Below are 25,845 nucleotides of genomic sequence, written 5' to 3' on the forward strand. Positions count from 1 at the left end.
CCAGCTGGCACAGCTGAGAGCTAAAATTACAGTTGTGATTATTCACAGATGAGGGGAAATTAGACAGGCTAAATTATATACATACGGGGTGCATTTATATATGTTTTCCTTCTGTCCTGCGCAAGAGTTGAGGTCCCACTTTAAATGTGACAGGCTATCCTGGGTCGTCTCTGTGTAATGGGTGGCAAGTATATGGGCTGCCCTACAGTGGTCAAAACTTTTTTTTCGTACATATTACTGACTGTTTCATCACCTGCTTTACTACACTTTTATCAAACATTTATCACACTTGGTACATTTTTAGTGAATACTCACTATTTTTAGTGAATTATCACTGGAGGTAATTTTTCACCCAAAAAAGTTACCGCACATGGTTTTGTGAATAGAGCCCATTGCTGTGATTGAAGAATTGTCCCGTATAGACTTTCACGCTGACTCACCTTAATCATATAGTTCCCAGCGTACACACATACAATTTCAATTGGTCAATTTTGCCACTTCCATGTTGTATGAGAGCTTACCTACCAAATCTTTCAAAAAGTATTTAAAATCTGCTGGACCTCATGCAACATGGTAATAGTATAATTGGCCAATCAGGATTGGATGTGTGCCTGGCTGACTAATCAGATATATTAGGTTAATGATTGATAACTGACTACGTAATTGGGTAGCTGCCCTATTAGCCATTAGTATCTTAATCTAATTAGCAAGATTCTGGTTCAGCCCACATGAACTCCACTTCCTGTAGGTCACAAACCTCTCTACCTGCTTGATTGTAATGCCTGTTCTCTGAGCAGATTGTGTTGAAGTCCATCAACTGGATCAAGTTTACCAGTCTATGGGGCAACATACAGAATTGCACGTATGTATGGAAAACTGTCTGCACTGCAATGCATATAGTGGAAAGGACAGAATTTATTTGCTATGCTAGCTAAGCCTAAGATGTGGGAGGGATTATACATACCTGGAGCTTCCTCCAGGCTTATGGATCCCTCACTGTCCTCTGCCTCCTGGATTTTCTGCAATTGGCCCCAGAAAGTCTTACAGTATGGTGCGTACTGCTGATGGTGGAGCATGCATGGCCAGACTGTCTGTGCCGACTGGCCCTGACTGGAGGACTTTTTGTCCATCCAGGAGGTGGAGGAGGACAGTAAGGGCCCTTTTCCACTAGCAGTCGCTAGCGTTCATGCTGAACGCTAGCGATTGCTGAATTGCAATTACCGGTGATTCCCCGATGTTTGCGGCCGCGATTTTGCTATGCTATGCACTGCATAGCAAAATTGCAGCAAATATCGCTCCGCTGCGCGTTCGTGTTCCCGTAAGAAACGAATCACGGTAGTGGAAATGACCTACCGCGATTCCTATGTTAAAAAGCAAACCATAGCGATTGTAAAATCGCTAGCGGTTTGCGTCTTTCCGATTCAGCAAACGCGCTGGTGGAAAAGGGCCCTAAGGGAGGATAAGCCTGGAGGAGGCTGGAGGAAGCTCCCGGTATGTATAAATTCCCCCCCCCCCCCCCCCGCCCCTTTCTTTTATCTCTGGTGCACTTTAACATTACAGCCAGGAAACCAGCATCTTTTAGAAGGGCAGCCATTTTGGCACTAGCCTACTTTAGGGGACCCAGTAGGAAAATTTAGCTAATGTGATTAGACTGCACTATCCTGAACTGCTAGGTTCCCAATAGGTTGTAACAAACTATGCCCATGCTGTTTGCCCAATCACAACGCTTTGTGCTGTAGAGGAAGCTGTGGTTGGAGAACTGTTCCCTAATTATGAGGTTTCCTGCCGGGTCCCCTAAACTAGAGTAGCACTACCATTGCGGCATCCATCTTCCTCTTATTACTGTGGAGAAGAGGAGCAGGGGTGTAGCAATAGGGGTTGCAGAGGTAGTGACCGCATCGGGGCCCCAAAGGGCCCTCCTTCAACTAGTGTTAGCTCTCTATTGGTCCTGTGTTCATAATGACTTCTATAGATACTTTGAATAGTGGTAATCAGTAACAAACTGCTTCCCCATCCCCTTCTTGTACCTCTGACACTGTAGTTGCCATTGGCAGGTTTTGGTGCGCCGTATCAATAGTTATGTATAGAGTGCTTGGGGGGGGCCATTGTAAAACTAGTCCAAAACCTGTCACTTTTGTCAGATTTCTACTACCTACTGTAAGTGACAGCAACATAGGAGAAAAGTAATTTATGGCTCATTTTACTCTGGAAAAAAATGTACTTATTTGTATGTTTGCACATAATTCAATTTTTTACAGTTTTTTTTCGCTGTAGTGCCCCTTTAAAGGCCCTGTTCACACTTGCAATCGCAAAATGCTAGCGATTAGTGCTAGCGTTTTGCGGTGGCGATTTTTACACGATAAACTTATCTTTTTAATTGGACATTTTCATGGTTTTTTTTTTGTGTGATTGAAATACATTGCAATCTCAATCGCTGAAAAATCAGGAAAAAAATGCTGCATATGTAGCACTTTTGCATTTCGTGCTAATCGTGGCAGTGAGATCATTGCCATATACATTACATTGCACTAGCGCTTTAAAAAGTGCTAGCTATTGCAAGTGTGAATAAGCCCTAAGTCTGATTATCTGACAGAGGTGCAATCTGTGCATTTGTATTTCATCCGGCAACCAATTCCTCTTTCAAGATTTGAAATTGTAAGTTGCACGGGGGACAGACGTTTTTTCCCAAGTCCTGCTGCTGTGAGAATTGGGTCAGGTGTTGTCTTTGTTACCCCCCATTAAGCCGGGTTAATTAAAGGGATCTGTTCCTCTTTGTGTGGGAAGTTGGAGTAAGCTGAGACTCTCACCCGCAGCTCTGTATGAGATCACACGCCAGCTGCTGCTTCCTGCTCTGTCCTTTGGCATGTACCAGAGAATCGTTACCATCATGGCTGGCCGTGCCATGTGCGCTGATGAGGAAGTGTGCCAGCTCCAGGGGTGGGGCAGCACGAACAATGGACCCGGCTAGCTACAAAGCCAGCGCCGCACTCGGGATCTATTCAAACAGCCGCACAAATTGACATTACCTCAGATGACATTTTAAAGTCCTTCGTGGAGATGCATATTTCTTTTATGCATTTATATAGTGTTAATGCTTTCTCTAGTACTCTATGGAGCACACTGGTGGCTGGATAATGTACTGGTTAAGGGCTCTGCCTTTGACATGGGAGACCAGGGTTCAAATCCTGGTTAGGTCAAGTACCTATCCAGTAAGGAGTTCAAGGCAAGACTCCCTAACACTGCAGGGTGGCCTCCTGAGCGCGTCCCAGTGGCTGCAGCTCTTGAGCACTTTGAGTCCGAAAGGAGAAAAGCGCTATACAAATGTTCGGATTATATACAAATTACTGTTACAGATGAGTTTTGCTCATCCTTAATTTGTCACCTGTAAGGTGCCCATTGATGATCCAATCTTGATTGTACAATTTTACCACTTCTATCAGGGCTGGATTCACCATTAGGCACGTGCCTACAGGCGCCTGATGATGGAAAGGCGGCTCGCTCCCCTCCGAGTGCCTCCCTCCCTCCTTTTCCTGTGCAGAGGCCCAAGTTAAGTTGAAATGAGGCTACTCGCCTGACTCTCGGCATTCCACTGAGATCTACCTCCACCTGGGGGAACCTCCGGGCTATCTAATAGGGCCTGTTTCCACTACACGCAGATTCTGCATGCAGAAAACTGACTCCAATGAATGCCTATGGGAAATCTGCATCACAAAAATCGCGTTCAGTGGAAACAGGCCCATAGACATTCATTGGAGTCAGTTTTCTGCATGCAGAATCTGCGTGTAGTGGAAACAGCATAAATGTCACTTGTAGCTTCCTATGCCAGGAAAGGGAAGTAAGGGAGAAGGGAAGCAGAGGGGAGAGCCAGCACACTTGCAGGGGTTTGTAGGTTCATGGAGGGCAAAGTCTAAAGTGCCAGGAGATCTTTGCCTATAGACTCATGTAATGTAAATCGGGGCCTGACTTCTATGTAAAATTTGGGATTCCCTAAAGTATCCGGCCAAAGTAAATTTATTCAGTTTGGTCTTCTGCTACATAGATTTGCTAAGCTTGCACACTCAAGATTGTATTATTGTTGGACAACTAGAGGGTAAAGGCCCATACACACACTAGATTAGTCATCTGAGACAACCGGTAACTACCGCCTTTGTTCATAATCTGGCATGTGTACAACTCCGACCGTCACCTGGCCAGCCATCCACCAGGCGGATCAGTTATTATTTATTGTATTTATAAAGCGCCAACATATTACGCAGAGTTAGAGAATAGACCAATCAAATTCCACCTCAGCAGAATTTCATTGGTTTGCTTTCGAGTTGCATAATCTTGCATCAACTCAGAATTATTTGCAACTCTGACCATCTCAACTCAAAACGATCAAAAACTTGGCCAAGGTTTGCATGAGGTTTTTTTTTTTACGGATATTGGAATTGATAGGGGTGAATAATAATGCCTGAATTTAATCAGCTTCAGGGGCAAATGATCAACTGACAGCTTGGTTATGAAACTATCAGGCTAGGGGCACACATAGCAGAAACGCTAGCGGTGCAGAAAACGCTGCATTTTTGCCGCTAATGGAAGTCCACGGGTCGCAGGAAAAACGCATATGCATTTTCAAAAATGCTGGTTTTGTTGCATTATTTATTGTATTTATAAAGCGCCAACATATTACGCAGCGGTGAACATTAATTTAGGTTACAGACAATATTTAGGGGTGACATAACAGCAATATGACAATACAAGAAACCCAGATCACACAGCACAGTATGAGTACAAGGTAATGCTTAGGGCTCTTTCACATTAGGGCAGACTTTCTGCGTTAACGCAAACCGAAGCCGTTTGCGTTAACCAAGGTAAGATGAAAGTCCATAGACTTTCATTTTACCTTTCACACTCGACGCTGCGTTTCGATGCGTTGCGGTTCCGACGCACCCGGGCGCAGTTTTTCCTCCAACGCACCCGCGAGCCGGCGTTTTCCGTCGGGTTTAATTACCAGCTACCGCCACTGATTGCGTCGCACCGCAGATACCCAACGACACGCCGCAGGCAGACAACGCGTGCAGGAGAACGGCTCCTGTTCGCGTTGTCTGATGTGAAAGAGCCCTTAGTTAGTCACTGGATTGGAGCATGGAGATTAGGCAAGTTGGGTTCACTCAGATGCATAGCATAGGTGCACAGTAATGGAGGTGCATGATCAGGTAGGACACAAAAGGAGGAGGACTCTGCCCAAAGGCTTACAATCTAGAGAGAGAGAGGTAAGGACACGAACGGTAGGGGACCAGAGTTCAGCTGTGGGTTTAGAGCACTTGTGCAGGGTAGTAGGCCAGAGTGAAAAGGTGAGTTTTGAGGGCTTTCTTGAAGATGTTGAAGGAGGGGGCTGCCCTAATGGGTGGAGGTAGGGAGTTCCATAGTGTTTGAGCAGCTCTTGAGAAGTCCTGGAGGCGTGAATATACCTTACTTCCAAATAATATATTATCACCCTACTTTGTACTAGGGACATAATTCAAACCTTGTGATAACCAGGACAAATAGGCAGATAAAATGTGTGGGTTTTATGTACAGTATCACTTATTTTAAAACTATAGGGGATGGAATTGGATACATTGTGTAATTTTTTTTCCTTGTTTTTCCCTTTAAAATGCATAGAAAGTAAATTAATAACTGAAAACAAATATCACCCCCAAAAAGCCTTATTTGTGGTGAAAAAAAAACAAAACAAAGTATAGATCATTTTGTTGGGATAAGTATTGAAAAAATTATGAAAGGGAAGAGCACTGACAGGTGAAAATGGCTTTTGTCGTTAGGGTAAAAACCCTTGGGGTGAAGAGGTTAAAGCAAACAGTGTTTTTTAAAGGATACCCGAAGTGACATGTGACATGAGATAGACCTGTGTATGCACAGTGCCCAGCACACCAAACCAGGCCGTGCTCCCCCCTTTCCCTCCCTGCCTGAAAGAGCCAAACACCAGGCATGCATAATCATGAAAAACGCACATAACGAAAGTTAATAGGAATGCAATGGTATGCGTTTTTCTTTTTCCCCCAAAAAAATTGTTTTGTGATGTATTTCCACTTCCTGTTGTCTTCCTAGTGATTTGCATAAATGGAAATATAAAAACGCATATGTGTTTTGTATATGCAAAATGCTTGAAAAACGCATCTGTGGTTAAAAAAAGCGAACGCACCAAAAGGCAGTAAAAACGCGCACACAACATAAAATAAAGACATAAGACGCAGCCTTTCATGTTGTGTATACCTACCCTCAGTGAGGCCTGGGACGCTTTCAGTGAAAGTCGACTGGAGTGATTGCACTTTGGCCAAATCGCAATTGCTCTGCCTGAAGCATTTTGTCGGTGATTGCAATTCAATGTTAAGTACAAGAAAGAGAATTAGCAGAGCAATTCGGTGAATTCTCCCTATCTTATGCATAATGCTGACATTGCCATTAAGAAGGCAACAAGCCTAGTATGAAGTAGCCTGAGGCCTGGAATCCACTAGGCAGCACTTTAAAATCTCTGCAGCGCTGTGAGCAACGATTCCTTGGGTGATTGCACTCGTGGTTCCTGATGCTTAGAAGCGCTATACAGTAAACTGTGCAGTGCTTCCGATTAGCGATTTCACATATTTTTCAATAAACTTTATAAAATTTACCAGTTGTTGGCTTCCATCCGTAGGCCCTCCCCCTAAGAGGTAATAGGTGCTTCTCTAGGACCAATCAGAAGCACCTGTGACCTCTTCTGCTAAGGGGCGGGGCTACAGACAGAAGCTGGAAATACAGACACCCGGTAAGTACTTGGAAGAACAAAGAGAAATCGAGAGCCCAATATGGTGTAGTATTGTTAAGTTGGTTGTGGTTTAAAGCAAAATATTAAGATATACTCACAAACATGGGTTACCCATAGGCAACCACTTCAAATGCAGGTGGGGAGTATTAGAACCTGACCCCACTCAGGTTATTAAGATGTCGCTCTCTGTAGATAGGAAACGGGGTAGCACCCCTCCACCGAGGGTGGAATCAAGATTTCAGCAAGGCTTGGTGTACAGAGGCGCCAGAGTAGAATAAAAATGTTTAAAAACCGTCTAAAAGAGGGGGATGTTCAGGTGGACTTGCCTCCCTCAAAAATGTAGAACTCAATTGAGTCACAATATATCAATACAAAAAAAAAGGTTTTATTTAACTCCACTTAGTGCAACGCGTTTCGCAGGTGTGGTCCTGCTTCATCAGGCAAACAGGAGTATAACTCAATGGGTCTAGATGCAGAAGTGAGCGCCTCTGTGAATGGGTCTAGATGCAGAAGTGAGCGCCTCTGTCAATGGGTCTAGATGCAGAAGTGAGCGCCTCTGTCAATGGGTCTAGATGCAGAAGTGAGCGCCTCTGTCAATGGGTCTAGATGCAGAAGTGAGCGCCTCTGTCAATGGGTCTAGATGCAGAAGTGAGGCGCTCACTTCTGCATCTAGACCCATTGAGTTATACTCCTGTTTGCCTGATGAAGCAGGACCACACCTGCGAAACGCGTTGCACTAAGTGGAGTTAAATAAAACCTTTTTTTTGTATTGATGTATTGTGACTCAATTGAGTTCTATATTTTTGAGGGAGGTAAGTCCACCTGAACATCCCCCTCTTTTAGACGGTTTTTAAACATTTTTATTCTACTCTGGCGCCTCTGTACACCAAGCCTTGCTAAAACCCGGTAAGTAGTGTAAGAGAGGAATCCGCGTGGGAGACTTAGGCACAAGATACAACCTGTATGGCCCCCTCCAGGCCGCCATGGATGGTGGGAATGAAATAATTCGGCTTCCAGCAATTGCTGGAGGCCAAATTATAGTGTTTTATAAGTAACTTCAGCTCCGTCTTCTGTTACTCACTGCTGCGCCCAAGTCTCCTGCGCTGGAATGGCAGTGTTTGCGTTAAGTATATTTAACTTTAAATCGCTGCAAAATCGCTTTTCAAAATGCTGCATGTCCTGCAATTATGATTACCTCAATTAGTCGCACTAGTGGGTCCCCCACAACTCACTTTAATTAGCAAGGTGTTTTTGTAGGTGATGCTATAATGCAGCCAAAATTGCCCTAGTGAGTCCCAGCCCTAAAGGCCCATACACACATCAGACTATAGTCTTTGGAAAATGAAAGATCACAGACCAATCTTACCACCCTTTATGTAGTATGAGAGCCATACTCTACACAGTCTTTTCTATGGAGCTGAACTCCACATCAGAAAAAAATCTTTGCAAGATGCTGCACACACAGATGCTGTACAGACACAAAAGATCAGTATCTGCAAAAGATCTGTTCCTGCCAAAAATCCATTCCTGCAAATTGCAATGATAGTCTATGAGATCTGCAGATCATCATACACACATGATTTAACTGACATGCATCTGCAGATCAAGCAGTCATCTGCAGATCTGAAAATCCATCCTGGTGGATCTGATCTGCAGATGAATGTCAGTTAAATCATGTGTGTATGATGATCTGCAGATCTCATAGACTATCATTGCAATTTGCAGGAATGGATTTTTGGCAGGAACAGATATTTTGCAGATACTGATCTTTTGTGTCTGTACAGCATCTGTGTGTGCAGCATCTTGCAAAGATTTTTTTCTGATGGGGAGTTCAGCTCCATAGAACAGACTGTGTAGAGTATGGCTCTCATACTACATGGAAGGGGGTAAAATTGGTCTGTGATCTTTCATTTTCCAAAGACTATGGTCTGATGTGTGTATGAGCCTTTAGAGAGGGGGAAGCAGGAAATGGAAGAAGCCAGGGCAGTTTCTAGGCTAAACTGCACCCAGGACAAGGGTGTAAAAATCAACATTCAGCCAAAACGTTTGGATGGCTGTTCCCCCTTGCTACTATCAGTGTGTAATAATTGATACTTATCAAATTTCATATCTAGGCAGCCAGTCCATGCTCTCATCCCTATGATGGTTCCTGCTGCACAATTTGTATTTCTGTAGGAAGTAGGAAGGAGAGGGGTCAATGTACTGTGCAGTATTCTTTGTCGTCTCCAGTTCCACTGCATGCATTAGTAACAGCTCAGTAAGTAGAAGCTGAGTGTGATTTATTGTCTCGCAATTCCTCCACTCAGCACCAGCCAGGCGTAAATGATGCCACTTGCTGCCAAGCTATCCATGGGGCAACATAAGCACTTACCTGGGGCCAAGTGGGGGCCCACATTGCTGCACATAGGTAAAAAGGATAGGATTTGTGACAGTCTGAGGCCCAGTGCACACCAAAAACCTCTAGATCTGCAAAACGCTAGTTTGTGAAGCAGATTTCAGAGCGATTCTAGGCATGTTTAGAGGTTTTCTAAACATGCCTAGCGTTTTTTGGAGAGTTTTGTGTAGCAGATTTCATATATTGTTACAGTAAAGCTATTACTGAACAGCTTCTGGAAAACCGCTCTGATCTGGTGTCTTTTCAGAGCGGTTTTCCACTTTCCTATACTTTAACATTGAGGCAGAAACGCCTCAGAAATCTAAAATGCTGCAGCCCCCGAGTTTGCGTTTGTGGAAAAAACGAGCCGCTCTGGTGTGCACCATCCCATTCACTTTCATTAGCCAAGCTGTTTTCCCCTGCAAGCGTTTCAAAGAAAACGTTCCAGAACCGCTCTGGTGTGCACCAGCCCTTACTGATTTTTGATGAAGGACACCAGAAGTGAGCGGGATATGGAGGCTGCCATATTTGTTTCCTTTTAAACAATACCAGTTACCTGGCAGCCTGCTGATCTTTCCTGCATGAGTAGTGTCAGAATCGCACACCTAAAACATGCATGCAGCTAATCAGCACTGTTTAAAAGGAAACAAATATAGCAGCCTCCATATCGCCCTCACTTCAGGTGTCCTTTATCTATGTGAGCAGTAAGTCAATTAGTCCTGCTTCTCGGCTGGATGTGAATGCTCATTTTCTGTGTAGAGGATGATGGCCCAAATTCACAAAACATCAGTAAACACAGCAATCTTACCATTACTTATGCTGACTATTTGTATGGATTGTGCAGTTAATGTAACAGGTGGCATTGCTAGGGTAACATGTGCTGCATTGCTTGTTTACCCCACTAATGCCTGTTGCGCTAATTGCACGATGTGCACTATGTAGTAGGCATGACTGTAAAACTGCTGTGCACTAACTATGCCTGGCAATTTTACTGGCGCTACAGAGACTTGTTAGTGCTTGGCAGGAGCAGTGGATAGGCAGCCCCCTCTCCCCATTATTATTCCTTTATGAAGCGCCATCATATGCCGTGGCATTCCAATGGACTCCTATCTGAGCGTGGCTGCACTAGGCTATAAGTCAAGTTTGTTTTGTTTTTTTTGCCACTGGCTGTAAAGCCTATTCTAGATGGTTCATAAAATGCAAAGAAGTCCAGCTTGAATGCACATTTCATGCAAATTGTATGCAGTTTGGATTTGAGCCAATCAAAATTGTCAGGAAGTACATCTGACCATCCCAGTTCTAAGCTCCATACAATCTGCTTTTTTTTTTTTTTTTTTTTTTATTCTCTTTAATGAAAGCTGAAATAATTTGCTCCTCATTGATTCTCTTAGGGCTGGTGCACACTGAGCGGCTTTTTCAGCGTTTCTGCAGCCACTTGCGGCTGCTGATACGCTTGGTCAATGTATCTCAATGGGGTGGGTCACACCAGAGCGGGAGACGTTTTGCAGAAACGCATACTCCCGGGTGAGGCATTTTTTTTGGATTGTGGATGCGTTTCTGCCTCAATGTTAAGTATAGGAAAAACGCAAACCGCTCTGAAAAACGGCAGTTCAGAGCGTTTTTGCAGGCGTTATTGTTACAGAAGCTGTTCAGTAACAGCTTCTGTAACAATATATGAAATCTACTACACCAAAAACGCTTCACAAAACCCCAAAATGCTAGCTGAAACGCCACAGAAAAATAACAAAGCGTTTCAAAATCTGCAAGCATTTTGCGGATCTGCTAGCATTTTTTGGTGTGCACTGGGCCTTAGGGCTGGTTCACACTACCAGAGCTTTTCACACACTACAAGTGCTTTGTGATTTTTTTTTTTTTTTTTTTTTTTTTTTTTTTTTTAAAGCTCTTGCTAATGTTATCCTATGTGAGTGTTCACACTGGAGAGAGTTGATTTTGTAAAACATAGCATTGCATTAAAATCTCTAGCGCTTAAATCACTTGTAATGTGAATCGGCCCTTAGGGTCCTTTTTTCCACTGAACAGCTGATTCGTAGATCGCTAGTGATTTATTTTATATTTTTTTATTTTTTTTAAATTGATAGGGTTGCTACTTTATCATAGAAATAAGTATTTTCCACTATAGTGATTAAATTTGTAAATCGCAATCGCTTTCTGGAGCGATTTTAAGAGGGATAATGCAATGCAGATGGAAAATCGCAATCGCATAACAAAATGAACAATTGCAATCGCTGGCATTTGTGATTTGCGATTGCTAGTGGAAAATGGCCCTGGATTTACATCTGTCCTTCCGTTGCTCCGCCCCATCTCATGGCAGAAAACGTCATTCATATGACCCTGCGTCAGAGTTCGCCGACAGGGTCGTATGTATAGCTCTGTACGCGTGCACTATTCGCCGCCCCTCGCCCAGTGATGTGCTCCCTGCTGGACAGGAAGTATGTCGCTGGGATTCCTGGGTTTCCCCATTGTACTTGTGTCATTGCCCACTGCCAGCAAATTTAAAATCCATGTCGCCCATTGACTTGCATGACTTCCACCTCCGCTGTTGCTGGTAACGCACTGCTGAATTTGGGGCAGGTCAGCCGCCGATTGTGAACTTCCGGCAGAATTGCAGTCAGTGTGCTAGACCCCATTGCTTTGCATTGTCATTGCGTTTTATTTCAAACAGGGTAACGCAACACACACTTGCAAGGCAAGTGGAGAAGGGGCCTTAAAGTTGTTCCTGGGGCTACAGCTATTTGGGTCTCTTGTCTGGAACAAGTATACCCAGCAGGTGCTCTTTCTTGATCTGCATGCCTAATAGGGGTTGCAAAGGTAGCAACCGCACTTGGGCCAGAGGGGCCCTCCCTCAACTGCAGTATTAAATCTCTATTGGTCCTGTGCTCATAATAATCACTTCTATAGATACTTTGAATAGTGGTAATCATTAACAAACTGTTCCCCATCCCCTTCTTGCACCTCTGACACTGTAGTTGCCATTGGCAGGTTTTGGTGTAACATATCAATTGTTATGTATAGAGTGCTTGGGGGGGGGGGGGGGGGGGCCTTATGTAAAACTTGCATCGGGACCCACAGCTCCTTGGCTACACCACTGATGCCTGTCCATGTGAGTGACTAAAGGGGCCCATACACTGGTCAATTTCAGCGATTGATCGATCAGAAATCAATTCTAGGTACTTATCCGTTAGCCGGGCGCATCCGGCAGGTGGCGCTAATTACTATTCCCCCTCCAGGCCGACATGGATAGTAGGGAAAGATGTAACTCTGGTGGAGTTTTGTCGCCACCTAGAGGATGCGCCCGGCTAATGGATAAGTACCCAATTCTATTAAATTCCCCATTCAATCGATTTGTGGCCGATTTCAATCGATTTGATCTATCTGACAGGATGGAAAATCTAGGTTGATCGATCTGCTGCTGGCAGCAGATCGATGGTTCATAGAGTTGCATTAGATCTAATGGTCCAATAATGCATTTAGATCGATTTTTTTCCAATAGATTTCAGAATGAAATCTATTGGAAATCTGTTCCCAGTGTGTGGCACACATCAGATTACTGTCAGATTAGCTTTGACAGGCATCTGCCAGAAATCTATCTGATGGTTGAATCTGCTGCAAATCTATAAGTGCAGGGCCACCTTTTGAGATCATGGCCAACCCTATCAGCATTGGCACTCGCGTTTTCAGCAGGACATCTGCCACAGCATCCTCCCATATGCCTCTCCTGACTGGCTTCTTTCAAATCCTCCACCTCAGTCTGCATTACAGGGTTAATTTTATATCACTGGTTGAACACTTGAGTACCTCTTGGTTAAACTTTCATCTCAAGAATTCTAAGAGGAATTTGAAAAGGTGAAGAGGTTTCAGAGAGGAATTGATCTCCACTGTTTGTCCCATGTCTCTGTTTCTTCTGGGTGAACCGGAAATGTGAGAAGCTGTGTTCCAAAACTGTGCCAAATCAATCCTCTTCCTAAAAGCCCAGCTAAAGAATAACCAACACAAGTAAACAGTTGGTGCTACTTTCAAGGCCAGATTTATACTTTTTCTGCCTGAAGGCTAACATACTTGTGACCCCCCCCCCCCCTTTCCATATGCAGCAGCCACCTTCCCATTCTATAAGCGGCGCCCACTTTCAAACATAATATCCATGTATGGCAGCGCTGCCCCCCCCCCCCCCCACACACACAATTAGCAGTCCACAACCAATTGGTCATGGACTGCTCTCTTCCGGGTTGGGGAGATTTTCAGTCTTTGGAAGCACTCGGGCTTTTGTATCCTCCTAAAATGCAGTTTTAAATTTAAATCTACTTTGTACAGCTTCATGGTCTCTGCTCAATGACACATTCACTGAAGTATGCCGGAGCTAAAATCTATGAACTATTCACTTAGGGGCGTAACTATGACCAACCGGGCCCTCCTGCAGAAATTCTGACCCAAGGCCCACTCAGGGCCGTTTTGGGGGCTGGAGGCAGTGGCGGCCATGCCGCCGCACGAGGGCCCCTGAAGTTCCGCTGCTTCAGGGGCCCATTAAGTATTGCTGGGATTTTTTTGTAAAATTTTTATTTCTTTTAACCTGGGGGGCCCCGACTCCTGTCCTCCCCCCTTACCTCGCCCCCCTCCCTCATGCGGCGGGAGAGCGGAAAATACAGGAAGTCTCCGGGGCTGCAGCAGACGCTAGAGGCAGCTGCCGCTTTGTCTCCCCTGTCTTCAACTCTGTATCTCTGCTCGCTACTAAACCAGGAAGTAGCGAGCAGTATACAAAGTTGGAGACATATCGGAGACCAAGCGGCAGCTGCCTCTAGCGTCTGCTGCAGCTCCGGTCCGGAGACTTCCTGTATATTCTGCTCTCCCGCCGCGCATACCGGGAGGGGGGCCCCCGAGGTGAGGGAGGAGTCGGGCCCCCCCACCCGGATAGCTACCTAACCACCCACCCGGCTACCCACCCACCCGGCTACCTACTAGGCTACCTAACCACCCACCCGGCTACCTAACCACCCACCCAGCTACCTACCCACCCGGCTACCTACCCGGCTACCTACCTACCCGGCTACCTAACCACCCACCCAGCTACCTACCTACCCACCCACCCGGCTACCTACCCACCCACCCGGCTACCTACCTACCTACCCACCCACCTGGCCACCAACCCACCAGGCTACCTACCGACCTACCGACCCACCCGCCTACCCAGCCACCCACCAGGCTACCCACCCACCCAGCTACCCACCAGGCTACCTACCTACCCACCCGGCTAAGGGCTACCTACCCACCAGGCTACCTACCCACCAGGCTACCTACCTACTCACCCACCAGGCTACCTATCCACCCAACCACCCATGGGAGCTGCGCGCCGGATGGAGGCTGGGACAGGTCTGCTGCTGCAGGTGAGTAAATGTTTTTTTTTTTTTTTTATTATTTTAGCAGGTGTATGTTCTGGGCAGGTCTGCCACATGATTGCGTGTATGTTCTGGGCAAACTTGCTACATGATTGCATGTGTTTTCTGGGCAAATCTGCCGACATGATTGCACGTATTTTCTGGGCAAATCTGCTCACATTATGTGTATTTTCTTGAGAAAACCTGCACAATTATGTGAATTTTCTGGGGAAAGGGTCACCAAAACTTGGGCCCACTGTCTTTGCGTTGCACTTTTCAAGGGAACCTGAGGTGAGAATAATATTGAGGCTGCCATATTTCTCTCCTTTTTAAGCAATACCAGTTGCCTGGTTGCCGTTCTGGTCCTCTGCCTCTTATTCTTTCAACCATAGACCCTGAACAAGCATGCAGCAGGTCAGGGGTTTCTGACAATATTGTCAGAACTGAGAAGATTAAGCTGCATGCTTGTTGCTGGTGTAATTCAGTTTATTACTGCAGCCAAATAGATCAGCAGGGCCGCCAGGCAACTAGTATTGTTTAAAAGGAAATAAATATGGCAGCCTCCATATCTCTCTCACCCCGGGATCACTTTAAATTACAGTTGGATCCGCCCTTATCTGGTCATTGCCACGCCCATTTTTTGACACGGCGCTATGCGCCGCAGGTTCTATCCACACCCATTTTTTGCCGCTTCGCGCGCCGCAGGTCAGGGGGGCCCACAATTGATATTTTGCACAGGGGCCCAGTGCAGGCTGTGTCCGCCACTGGCTGGAGGGGTCGCAGCATGAGGGGAGAGCTTGGCCACACATCGTCTGGGTAACCTCTGGCTCTCCCCTCTGCACTCCCCTCCAGCTTAAATCCGTGTCTGGGCAGCGGGCATATACACAACTTTCTTGCATTCCCCCGCAGATGCTCCTCGCTCTTGTGTCTGGCGATTCTTCCTGCGGGTGCAGTGGCTGCATCCCCTATTGTTACGCCCCTGTATTCACCCTTTTTATATGTTCCACACTATGCACATTGCAGTACGTTCTAATAGCACAGCAATTTACTGCAACGGTCCTATTCATATTGGTGTGTTGGCTTCCGTCATAAGGTGAGCCGAGCTGTGCGCTACAGGACAACGCGCACATTACACGTGAATGGCAGAAAGTTACCATGCGTTGCAACAAGTGTGTTGCTAATACCATGTGTGTCCCCTGCCATCCAGATGTCGTGTCATTCAATGTTATGTCAATGCATCCATTCCAATGCACTGCAATATGCATTTTTAGGGCACAGAGAATGCATTATCATTCCACTGAAAAAGGCACAGCAACAGATGCTTCTGACTTGGTGCATTTGGCATAAACCTAGTCTTAAAGAACTGAAGAGAAAAGAATATGGAGGTTGCCATATTTCATTTTAAACAATACCAGTTGCCTGGCAGCCCTGCTGATCTATTTGGCTGCAGTAGTGTCTGAATCACACCAGAAACAAGCGTACAGCTAATCTGACATTGTCAGATTTGATAACTCCTGATCTACTGCCTGCTTGTTCAGGGTCTATGGCTAAGAGAATTGGAGGCAGAGGATCAGCAGGATAGCCAGGAAACTGGTATTGCTTAACCTCCTGCCGACCGCATCATGCCGATGGGCGTGGCCACGGCAGCCCAAGGACCGCCTAAAGTCCTGGGGCCAGCTAATGCAGGAGATCGCGCACATCTCCTGCTGGGGGGGGGGGGGGGGGGGGGGGGCGGGACGGGACTCCGCCCGCCTTCAGTCTCCAAGCGGCAATTGCCGCTCGGGAGACTGTTAGACGGCGTGATCACCGCCTATTTACATGTACAGAGCTGCGCTCGGCAGCAGCGCTGTACTGGGGATAGCCGTGTGACACGGCTGTCCCCCTGGGGGACGAGAACGATCAGCTTGCGTCCCCATAGACCTTGCTACAGTGGTCCTTTTTAAAAGGAAATAAATATGGAAGCCTCTATCCCTTTCGCTTCAGTTTTCCTTTAAAGCAGAACCCAAACTTGCATGCAATCACTTATATCGCCATCACCAGGTGGCCGCTCATTGGCTTAAAGCGGTCACCTGGTACAAGCAATAGGCAATGCAAGGGATTGTGTGGACTGTAGAGCAGATGGGTGTAGCCTCTCTATCCCCTATGCGGCATTGCAAAGCCGTACAGTAGTAGTGTGTGTGTGTGTGGGGGGGGGGGGGGGGAGGAAGGAGGCAAGGGGGCCCCAGGCTACCTTTCCTGTGGGGCTTAAACTGGTCCTGCATAGTGCACACTGGCCCATATGTGATTCCACTTTTCTCCTGCAGTTTCTCCTAGGTTTTTTTTTATTTTATTCTATAAAACAACTTTGCAGCCCTTTTCAACTGAGAAGTACAAAAGTAGTATCAACATTATATTAAGTATTTTGTAGCTTGCTGGTGGCTTAACAGGCATTTTATTGACAAATTTAAAAAGTTTGTATTCTACACACAAATGTAGAAATCCCTTGTCATGTGCCCTGTGTTTAGCTACATCAGAGTGTAATCGGTTTATCAGCAACTGTGAAAGACTGAGGCTTAACCCCTTCTGTGCTCCCTGCACAATTCAATTAAAACTTAATTTTTTTTTTATTTGTAGGATTTCCATAAATTGTAATAAACATTTTTCCTAAAGGTTATCATGCTGTGGCTAATCTTATAGAGCAGAGAGGAAGTTCTGCATTTATATGCACTTTAAGAAGTTTCCTGGGCATTTCATAAATGGAAGTAATCAACAGTCAAGCTATTTGACATATGAATGCAGATATTAAGTTCCTAGCTGAAGATGACTGGCTCCAAAACATCTAGGCAAACATGATGATAAAACAGCACTGTATATTGATGTTGAAGAGCCTCTACCCTTTTCACGAATGGCTGTTCCAGTTTGACATAGCTGGCCCTTAAAGCCAATGGGAACTGCTACATAAAAAATAAACCAGATACTTATCTAAGGAGAAGGAAAGCTCTGGGTCCTAATGAGCCTTCCTTCTCCTCTCCCAGTGCCTGCGGTGCTGTGCTGTCCCGGGAGCAGGATTTGAAAAAATTGGTCAAATACTGATCCTTCCGCCGGCAAAGGTGACTTCGGAAAGTCTTCCGGAGCCTGAGTACTCCCAGAGACGGGCCGCTCCATACTGCGCACATGCGAGCACCCTCTATCACGGAAGCGCATTATGGAGCTGGCTGTCTTCTGGAGGATTCTGTTCCAGAAGACTTCCGATGTCCCCCGCGGCATGGGATTTAAACGAGGGAACCAGCGTGGCACCGGGAGGGAAGGCTCATTAGGACCCAGAGCCTTCCCTCTCAGATGAGTATAATTTTTTTTTTTTTTTCAATGTAGTGGTTACCATTGGCTTTAAGAAGGGAGGAACAAGACATCGACATGAAACTGGGACAACACAATGCTGTTTATCATGTGTGTCCAGACCAGCCCTTAATGTGTTTAACCTGGGGGAAGCCTTCAAACTATTTGTGGATCTGAAGCAGCCCCCGCATTGGGGGAAGGGGGGTGTTGTGAGGTTGGTTTGAAGGATGCATGGTCTTTAACCTTTTTAGCAGCCACAAACAGTAAAATTTTGTGGCTGTAGGGCCGAATTATTATTATTTTTTTTTTTTCCTGCCTCTGAGGCCTGGAACCCACTGAAATCAGCAAACGCAAAACGCAACCGCTAGCGTTTTGTCTGAGCGGTTTGCAAGCGGATTCATGCGCGTTTTTGGTTGTGTTTTGCAACATTGTATTTTTTTGCCCAGCGGGTGCGTAGCGTTTTGCGTTTTTATCCTGATTGGTCCTGTGAATTATTGTTAATTTTGTTACAGTGTGCTGAACCGCAAAACCGCTCAGTTTAGGTTTTGCTGAGCGTTTCCGCTAGCGGTTCAATACTTTACATTGAAGCGCTAACGCTCCCAAAATGCTGCAGGTCCTGCGTTTGAGTTTCTGGGAAATACAAACGCTCCTGTGGAAGTTGCCCCATCCATTAACATTAGCCCAGCGTTTTGGCAAACTGCTAGCGTATCGCAGTGCTGCCAAAACGCTGCCAAAAGCGCTCCTGTGGGTTCCAGCCCTGAGGAAGCGTGCCGTCCCTAGCCTGGAAGACTATGCGGAGCAGGGAGCTTTTAGTTACCTGTTCCGGCTGCTGGACCAGCTTCCTCTCTTTATCCAACCCCTGAGCTGCACTGCATCCTTTTCTGACTTCCGATCACGTTATCACAGGTGAGTGGAGCTCAGAAGATAGTGTTGGCAGCGCAGCGCCACCTGGTGGTGGAGTGATAATGGAAAAATCTTTGCAGCCTGCAACAAATCCAGTCAGACTTGAGTCGGCACTTGATCTGTATGCTTGATCAGGGTCTGTGGCTAAAAGTACTAGAGGCAGAGGATCAGCAGCACAGTCAGATTGCATTGTTTAGAAAGAAATACATATGGCAGCCTCCATATCCCTCTCACCTCGGGTTCACTTTAACTTTAATTCAGCCAATGTTTTCCTTTCTCCCTCCCTGCAATTTATCTCCCACAGCAAGTCAGGCTGTTTGGCATTGTGTTTATATGACTGATTCTTGTGTATGTAGTGCCTTGAGATATTTTACAAACCAACAGAATACAAGCCCGGGGCCTCCGTGATGGCGACCGTTAAACACCCACATTCTCATCAAACATCACCTGTATCTGCAGCAAACCTTTTTTTTTTTTTTTTTTTAGTTTACTACTTACAAATCTTTCAAGGACAACTATCGCAAAAAACATAACATTTAAAATCCATATATATGACAGATTATGCCCAGAGGAAAATGCACTATACATTTGGGTTTTTTTCCTAGATCACGCTTACAGCAGGGAATGAAAATCTGACAGATCTGTCTGTACTAGTCCATCTCATGGGGATTCTTAGTATCCGCACTCTGGAAATTATAGGTCGAAAAATTGTAGATAAAAATTTCTGCCAGCTTCCCTACTACTCATTGGCTCACAGTTTTGGCAGTAGGACTGAACTGCAGTTCAGTTAAGTAATTTTGTAAATAAAGAAATTAGCTGTTCGCTCACAAACTGTCCCGCCACCTCCTCCCACCCGGATAAGTTCATTTCAGTGTGCGGCTCTGAGAGCCGAGCGCTGAAACTGGGCGCCGTCATGGCAGCAATGGTATGATGCGCGCTCCGCGTAGCGGTAATTCAGGGCTCTGGCGGCTGCCAGACCCCGAATTACATCTCCCTCCGAGTTGCGACAACTTGGAGGGGGAATAGTATTTAACACCGCCTTGGAGTTAGGTGGCAGTGGGGAAAGCCGTCATTTGGCTCTCCCAGCGCTGAACTGAGCGGCACCTAAATATGTACCCCCTCCCACCATACAGACGAGGTGGTTCTTCAGAGCAGAACACTGTTGCCATTCGCCACCTGGTCACATGACCAGCATGGGGTTTCGGACCAAGGGGGTCCTAATGCTATCATTTTTGCAGGGGAGCCCTATTAAGTCTAGTTACGCCACTGATACAACATATACAGCTTGAGTAAAATAGCCTGGAGAACCAAAGCACGTTGTTTTGGCGGCTAGCGCTGAAACTGGGAGCTGCTGTAGCACTAGTGCTATTCTATGTGCCCCTTGAAAAGGTAATTCTATGTGCCCCTTGAAAAGGTAATTCTATGTGCCCCTTGAAAAAGGACTTCTCCCTCTGTGTTGCTATGACTCGGAGGGGGAATAGTATTTAACGCTTCCAGAGATTTGAGCATCTGCAGGGTGAGCTGTCATTCGGCTCCTCCTGCGCCCAGCTCACCGATGGCGTTTTATATATACGTACGTTGGAAAACTAGGAAGATGTGCTGCCATTTTTATGTATTTGAAGGCTCTGTAAATCCTATAAAAAAATAGAGAATTGTACTGAAGAGGAATGTGCTCACATACAGTGATCAACTACAGAAAGTGTTAATAATGCATGACTCTCTACAATAAGAACCGATCCAACCGTCCAGAGGATTCAGTGACTCCGCTTCCGAATTTTACTGAAATATGGGGCTGGTGGGATCCTCTATTTGATTCCATTTTATAAATCTGTAATCTTCAAATAACTCAATGTTTTGCCCGAATTCCATCAACACCCCACTTGACTCCTCTCCATCTGCACTCTCCACTCTCTGAACAGATTCTCTATCTCATTTTACCACCTGTTCTTTGGATCCTTTACCCTCCCATCTTATTCTGCAGCTATCCTCATCTATGTCTGGCCTAACATTGCTATTTAACCTGTCCTTCTCCACTGGCATCTTCCTGTCTTCACTCAAATAGGCTGTTGTGACACTTATTTTTTTTTTTTTTTTTAAACCAAAACCTCTCAATCCTACCACTCATGCTACCGCACTGTGCCACTTCTCCCCTTTGCATCTAAATTACTAGAATGCCATATCCATGCAAAATTAAGCAATTATTTATCTGCTTGCTTATTTTCAGTCTCTTGCTCCAACCACTCCCCACTCCACCAAAATAGATCTGCTTACAGCTAAATCTAAAGGCTATTATTCCATACTCCGTCCTCATTAACCACAATTTATTCCTACATATACTTTATCTGGAAAAATGGTCTTGCTCCCTCTTGGTTATCTCTCTGAAAGGTCTTTCAGTCAGATCAGATCCCCCAATCCTTTGTCTGTGGGGGTACCACAGGGCTCAGTCCTTTGTTCCGTTCTACTCAAACATAAGAATAAGGCTACATTTACAGTGGCCGTTGTGTTGCATTTAATGTGCTGCACAAATTGCTGCATCATCTTCAAAAACGCACATAATGTATCTCAATGGTGTAGGGAAAAGCATGAAAAAATGGTCCTGTAATTTATTCCATTGATTAGGGAAATTAAAAACACATGAAAAAGGAAAATGCTTACAAAACCACAAAATAAGTACAGTGCATTAGTTTTATTAGATTTAGTGTGCATTCTGAAGAGGAAATCCACAAAACCTACACTGTTGGTTGCGGTAGAAGCTTGATGACCCCTAGTTTTTATGCACAAGGGTTTTTTTTTTGTCTTTTTACAAAAGACTTAAAAGCTGTTAGCAATATGAAGTATTTTGAGGACAGGAGACTGTGGACTTTTGTGTGGTGACGTATTTAGCTATACTGTATTTGGCAATTTATTCAGTAGGGTTCTGAGTTAAAAGTAACTGTTGCCTTATTTACCAGTGCAGTGATTGGGTAAAAAGAAAACCAAAGTATAGAAGAAAAAAACTACCCTATTCTTTGTTCTCGTATTGCAGCTGAACTCTTGTAAGGCTAGTACTGTTCACTTAAACAAAAGTTAGAATAAAAAGAGTTCTAATATAGAAAAGTACAGTTAAGATCTAGTGTGCTCCCAGCCCAGAGATGGATTAAACGATGCAATAAAATGATCCGATTTTACTCCAATGCGATAAATGATCGGATCTCCCGAAAAAATCTAAAGCATTTTTTCTTTCCCTACTGAAAAATCTGATCATATTTCATTCCGGAATTCTGGTAATTTTCCTTGTTTCTAACGATTGTATGGTGTGTGTGTTTATAAATTTTATTAATATACACACCCTAGCAATTTTCTCAGTTTTCAATCATTTTAATCATAATTGGGGAAAAATGTATGTGTTTGTGGTACATTGGTCATGTTTTTGAAATGTTGGTCAGAAAAACTGATTGCAATTCTTAAATTTAACAGATATTAAAAAAAAAATTATACTGTGTGGACACATTTGGATGTAATTGGGCCCTCGGCAGGGAAGTTGCCACCATTTTCTGGTCCCTTTGGTAATCTGAAGTGGACAGAGGTCAGATAAGGTGGCAGGGGGGCCCCTCACACCCATAAAGTCCCAGGAACCTGCCCAGGTTGCCTGGTGGGATCATCCATCTGTGTCCCAGTCTCCTAATTCACAAACCAACAAGGAACCCCAATAGCTGCGCTCACTTTATTCTACAATCTGATCAAATCTCTGAAAATGCTGAACATTTAGACAAGCAGTTTTAACTCTGGATAACCTCTAAGTTATTTGTTGTCATATTGCTCCCTTTTTAAAGTGAACCCAAGGTGAGAGTGATGTGGAGGTTACCATATTAATTTCATTTTAAGCAATACCAGTTACCTGGCTGTCTTGCTAATCCTCTGCCTCTAAGGGTACGTACAGACATACGATAACTATCGTTCGTTCTGAACGATGTTAAAGGAGGTATCGGCCGATGATCGTTTGAAGAAAGGCTACTTTGAACATCGTTCGTGTACGAACGATCTTGGAACGAGCGTTGCGTGCGCAACATGATGTATAAACTGATTTCAAACACAAGTGTCAAAAAGAACTGTTTGAGCATGTGCAAAGCTTTGAGAACAAACGATCAACGACCGATCGTTGTACAGACATTACTTTTTGAACGATGGTCGTTGGAAAAGATCTGGCAGAATGGATCGTTCTTTACCAACGACATATCTCGTTGGTCGTTTTAATGATCGTTCGTGCACTTTTTACGAACGATCGGGCAATGCCGTCGGTAACGATCGTTTTAAACGACTATAGTCGCATGTCTGTATGCGCCCTAATACTTTCAGCCAAAGACCCTGAACAAGCATTAGCAGATCAGGTGTTTCTGACAATCTTGTCAGGAATGACCAGATTAGCTGCAAGCTTGTTTCTGGTGTAATTCAGACACTGCTGCAGCCAAATGGACTACAGGGCTGCCAGGCAACTGGCATTGTTTGAAAGGAAATAAATATGGCACCCTCCATATCACCCTCACTTTGAGCTCACTTTAAGATGGTTTAGCAATCAAACACTTAACTAATACTCCACCTATTTGGAAATGACTGACTTGGGGTAAATACACTAGTAGTTTAATGTGTGCAGTAATAATGTATACCACAAGCTGAGGTTTGAATATTGATGCAGATTGTCTGCTTTTCTCAGCCGTAGCACACAAACAAGATGTGTATATTAGACAAGTTGGGACCTGACTATAACAGGAAGTGCAACCAGAATCAAACATCTGCTGTAACTGATTGTTTTATAGGCGGCATTGTGCTGTAATAGAGGGCAGGATTCAGGCACAATGAACCCATTAGCATCAGTGTGAGTTTAGCCTGAACTGGCTGGAATGCCAACATATTTTCTGTATTCCTGTATATGGAAACAGGAAAAATCTATCTAATACAGGTGCCCTGGCAGTATTAACATCACCATATTTTCTCCATGTTTGACTGTTACAATCAGACAACATAAGTGAGAGGATATGGAGGCTGCTATATTTCCTGTTAAACACCAGTTGCCTGGCAGCCCTGCTGGTCTATTTGGCTGCAGTAGGGTCTGAATGACACCAGAAACAAGCATGCAGTTCTAAACACAGCTTACCGCACTGCAATGATATTATGGGGCGTTTGCAGTGCGATGTTAGCATCGCATTGTAGCGTGCTTGCAGTGTGTTACCTTTAAATGCTCGGTACCAGGTACAGGAAAGCGTAATCTTCATTGCCTGTATGCTTTCCCTACTGCATGCAAAGGTAACACATTGTTAATGTGCACTAAGTTATGCTAAGGCCCGGTTCCCATTGTCGTGTTTTTTTTTTTGTTTGTTTTTTTTTCCCCGGAATGTAACCGGCACATACTGTACAAACGGAACGGATGTGAAAGGATCCAATGTTAACCTATGGATCCATTAACATGTGTCCGTTGGTACGGATACGTTCCGGTCCCCGGACCTGAAAATTGCTGCAGGCCCTAATTTTCCGAACCGTCCTGCCTAGTGGAATGGATCCTGACAAAAATGCAGCAGCATTGGGGTAGCAATGGGAAATGGAACGTTTCTTTACACTAGTAAAGAAACGGCCCATTCCACGGGGGATGGGGGCATGTCCCTCTTTGGGGACCCTGTTCTTGTCTACCTCATTTGTCCCTCTTTAAGCACTGGTACAGATTTATGTAAATCTATGTATTTTTCTACAGAAACATATATTTTTCTTATGAAATCTTTATAGTATTTGTGACAAGGGGTGTGACTTGTGTCCCTCTTTCTGGTCTCAGAAAGTTGGGAGGTATGCTAATGCAGACACTGAGCAGCAATCCCATGGGGCACGGGAAAACCTGTGATAGGATCTGGAATCCACTTTCCATCCATTTTGCAGAGACAAGCTGCATGCCTTGCTTTGTGGCAGAGGCTGCAGTGTCACAATCAGGGAATTGGCGGATGAGCGCCTGTCTGCCCTGCTTCCTCTGACATTGCAGGGAACCAATCTCCCGCCAGTGGCTGACATCACTGTGGCCACCTTTCCAGACGGTGCTCAGGAAAGAAGAGCTGCAGATTGTCAGATTACCCAGAAGGCTCATGGTGACCCCATGGTGACTGGGACGGTATAAGGGGCCGAAAGAGACTGCAATGCCCTCTTACATAAAGCAACTCGGAATATAAATTGGCCTTCTTAAAGGGGAACTTCAGCCTAAACAAACATACTGTCATTAAGTTACATTAGTTATGTTAATTAGAATAGATTGGTAATCTAATCTCTTACTCGCCCTGTTTTAAAAAAACAGGCAAATGTTCGTGATTCATGGGGGCTGCCATCTTTGTCATGGGGGCAGCCATCTTTTTGGTTGAAAGGAGGTGACAGGGAGCAGGAGACACAGTTCCAACTGTCCTGTGTCCTGATAACCCCTCCCAGCTGCACACACTAGGCTTCAAATGTCAAATTCAAAATGTAAGAAAAAAAATTTGCACCAAAACAGCAGAACGAGAGCAACAACATCACAAATCCTATCATGCTTTGCACAGCATCAGGGGAAAAATGCCCGGGCAGTTTTCTTCTGTGCATCTAAAAATGAGGCTTGTATAAGAGAAACAAAGTTCTGATGCTGTGAAACTGTTAAACACCAGGCCTTTTCAGTGCTGCTGAGTCGATTTTTAGTCTGGAGGTTCACTTTAAAACAGAAATTAGCGAAAAGTCATGTCCATGACATCACACTGTGGGAGCAGTGGCGTAGCTAAAGAGCTGTGGGCCCCGGTGCAAGTTTTACATGGGGGCCCCCCCAAGCACTCTATACATAACAATTGATACGGCGCACCAAAACCTGCCAAGGACAACCCCAGTGTCAGAGGTGCAAGAAGGGGTTGGGGAACAGTGTGTTAGGGCTCGTTTCCACTATCGCGAATCCGCATGCGTCCAACGCATGCGGATTCGCACATGTAATGCAAGTGGATGGGCCTGTTTCCACTGTAGCATTGTTGAGGTGCGTTTTTTTCAGCGGTAAAAAACGCACAAAAGAGCCAACGAATTCGCCTACGAGTGGAATGCATGCGAATCGCCGCTAA

At 45.0% G+C, this 25,845-nt stretch overlaps 1 protein-coding gene across 9 annotated transcripts in view; it reads right to left on the reverse strand.

Moving 5' to 3' along the window:
• Positions 1–25,845, reverse strand: part of NDUFAF3 (NADH:ubiquinone oxidoreductase complex assembly factor 3) — a 139,942-nt gene that overhangs the window by 66,264 nt on the left and 47,833 nt on the right. For 3 of the 9 annotated variants that reach the window (XM_068252678.1, XM_068252676.1, XM_068252677.1), the window contains one exon: positions 109–202. The exons of the other annotated variants lie outside the window; for them this stretch is intronic. The gene's annotated coding sequence lies outside the window, so the exon portion shown is untranslated. The remainder of the gene's footprint in view (positions 1–108; positions 203–25,845) is intronic. 9 annotated transcript variants of the gene reach the window in all.

Source organism: Hyperolius riggenbachi, chromosome 9 (genome assembly GCF_040937935.1).
Source record: "Hyperolius riggenbachi isolate aHypRig1 chromosome 9, aHypRig1.pri, whole genome shotgun sequence".
NCBI classification, from domain to species: Eukaryota; Metazoa; Chordata; class Amphibia; order Anura; family Hyperoliidae; genus Hyperolius; species Hyperolius riggenbachi.